Genomic DNA, 3,007 nt, shown 5'->3' with positions numbered 1-3,007 from the left:
ATATATATATATATATATATATATATATATATATAACATATATATACATATACATAAATATATATATACATTGTAGCCATTTTGGGTTAAATATTCTGAAAGAGCAAGAACAGATAATATAGTTCTTCATTTGCATTGTTTTGTGCAAATACGGGCGAAATGTGATTGACATTGTGGTGATGTATACTTTTGAGACAATTCAGTTTTCTTACAGCTGGTCATTTAATACTGAAGCTGTTCTGTAAATACTCTTAACTGTGCAAACTGAATGAAGCAAAACTGTAGGGTATGTTTTGAGGCATAACAATACGTGTGTTAATTATCACCTAATTGAAATCATGATTATGAAGTTATTGACACAAGATCTTAACCGAAGAGTTATTAGACCTGAGCATATAACTAAATAATGCGATAATCCCAAATATAATTGCGGCTTTAGAATCGGGGAACTAAATTTAATAGGAATCCATTCAAGTTCTCATGTATTGGTTTCAGATTTTGGTACAAGACCAACAATTTCGGAGTAGAGTTTAAGTCGATTACAGCGAATCCCAGTGTTCAAGTGGTACTTGTGTTATCAACCCTGAATGGATGAAAGACAAATTTCACGTCAGTGAAATTTGAACTACAAACGCAAAGACGGACGAAATGCTGCTAAGCATTTTTCCCGGCGTGCTAAATTCTCTATATATTTAGGTCATATCGTAAATGAAATAATGTTATCAGTACTAGTTGTTGGAATAACCATTTGGGTACCATATTTTTTAATGATCAGAAATTTCATGTGAAATGCGTCAGGATTTGGAAAAAGATAATGATGTTTGAGTGTTTATACTACATGTTTACACTATATAGACGCTGTTTTGTATGCCGGAAAATTCGGTATATAACGAATTACAAGAGTGTCGTATATCGCCACAACTACTTGATAAAGAAATATATCGGAAGGTAAGCAAAAATAAACGACAAAAACACAACGAATAGAAGCAATTAGAATTTCAACATTTTATTGAGAATAGTTTTTGTAAATGTTTTGTTGTTTTGAGCGGCTCAGGTAGTTTTCGATGTATTATCCTAGAAATCGGTACGGCATCGTCTCTTCAGGTAGTTGCACATCTTGGGGTGGCTCATGACGCGGTTCCTCAGTCCCATCAATTTGGGGTAGCTGCTGAGCATTGATGATTCTTCCATCAGTGGGTTCTCAAGAGCGCAGTAGCACATCATATCAGCCATAGTCATCTGCGATGAAATAAAATTCAATTATATTACTCAGAATGTATGTATTAGTGCTGTTATATAAATATATACATATTTGAAACAGCAGAAACTTTGCATAAGATATGACATTTAAATTCATATGGCTCTTGTCTTCCCTCTCACAGAGGCTAATGCTGCTTGAGTGCGTCCCATATGAAAATACTACTAATATAGCTTGGCAGTGTTACTACTTCAAATACAAATCTATTGTGCTGTAGCCAAAAAAAAAAAAGAAGATTTTTATTCAGCTCCTGGAAATTCTTCGACCATATTCTATTGCATACTATCACAAAGCTAAGATGATCCTTTCTGCTATAAGAACATGGACTGACATTATGGAGGAGGGCGTAGTCGATTAAATCGATACAACCATTCCACTGTTAATATTTTATGAATTCCAAAGTCGATATCGGCGAAGTGTGAATTTAAAACTGAAAACACAGACAAAATACCGCATGACCTTTAATCTAGTGTAGTAACTATTAATCCAGTTCTCCTCATCAAAAAGCTAAAATAATACCACCATTGTAATATTACCCACACGACTATAACCATATTGCAGCTACTTACACAAGCATATACTAGATTTAAACGATTCGACTGATTCGAAAAGTTTCATTGAACAATATACTAAACTTTTTCCCAGTGCTTCTTCTACAGATATTAGAACGAGAGTTGCTATTATAAACTGGCTATTTAAATAAGACAACACCATCCAGTTCTGCACGGGAAAAAATGCCAAAATCCGAAATTCAGAAACTGCCAAATTCTTCATACAAATATCGATCAACATACCCTTCTGATTACACACAAACATCACCAGACGCAATGCAGGAGAATCCGGAAACGTCAAGTGCTTTACACTTCCTTTTCTCAGTATTTTTATGAATAAAACGGATCCAAGAAAGTCAGAACACAGTAAAGTAAAGCTATTTGCCAATCTCGTAGCTTAGTGTATAAGATTGATTACGTAATGTATACACACACGAGAACGTAGCTCATTTTCTACACATATATATGTGTGTGAGTGTGCGGGTGTGTGCAAGTGTGTGTGCATACATCTATGTGTGTGTGTATATATATATATATATATATATATATATATATATATATATATATATATATGGTTAACTTAAGCATGCAAGCATTTGTGATAGTATATAAACATAACGTGCATATATGTATTTATATATTTATGTGTGTGTGAATGTGTATCAGTATATGTGTGTGTGTAGCTAAGTACATATACACGCATAAACATACGTTCAGATATGTCAAAGCCATACATTAGTTACTTTGCTCTAACGGTTGTATAATTCTTGCACATCAACTCGTAAAGTCGATGATTATATTGGATTGCTCACAGCAATGTTGCAGTCAAACGACACTCGGTGCATTAGTTGGCGGAAGTGCAAACATGCAATTTTTTTTTTTATCCGAATCGTTAAGAATTTTAAACCGTCTGGTTCAATTTCCTCTTTTCATCTGCAGAGTTCAAGGATTTGGTATTTATATCGGTGTGCGTGAGCTTATATGCATATGTGTGTGTGTATGTGTGTATGTATGTATGTATGTGTGTGTGTATGTATGTATGTATGTATGTATGTGTGTGTATGTATGCATGTATGTATGTATGTGTGTGTATGTATGCATGTATGTATGTATGTATGTATGTATGTAAATACATACATATATATTTCCAATTATGCATTTATGTTTGTGTCTATGTATGTAGGTGTATATATATATA

At 33.6% G+C, this 3,007-nt stretch overlaps 1 pseudogene; it reads right to left on the bottom strand.

The window, feature by feature from the left end:
• Positions 1–981: 981 nt before the first annotated feature.
• LOC106869772 (S-crystallin 1-like) overlaps positions 982–3,007 on the bottom strand; it is a 13,098-nt pseudogene continuing 11,072 nt past the window's right edge.

The sequence above is a fragment of the Octopus bimaculoides genome, chromosome 5, assembly GCF_001194135.2.
Source record: "Octopus bimaculoides isolate UCB-OBI-ISO-001 chromosome 5, ASM119413v2, whole genome shotgun sequence".
Taxonomy (NCBI): domain Eukaryota; kingdom Metazoa; phylum Mollusca; class Cephalopoda; order Octopoda; family Octopodidae; genus Octopus; species Octopus bimaculoides.
Note: the sequence above shows the minus strand (reverse complement) of the source record. Positions and strands in the feature narration are given on the sequence as shown.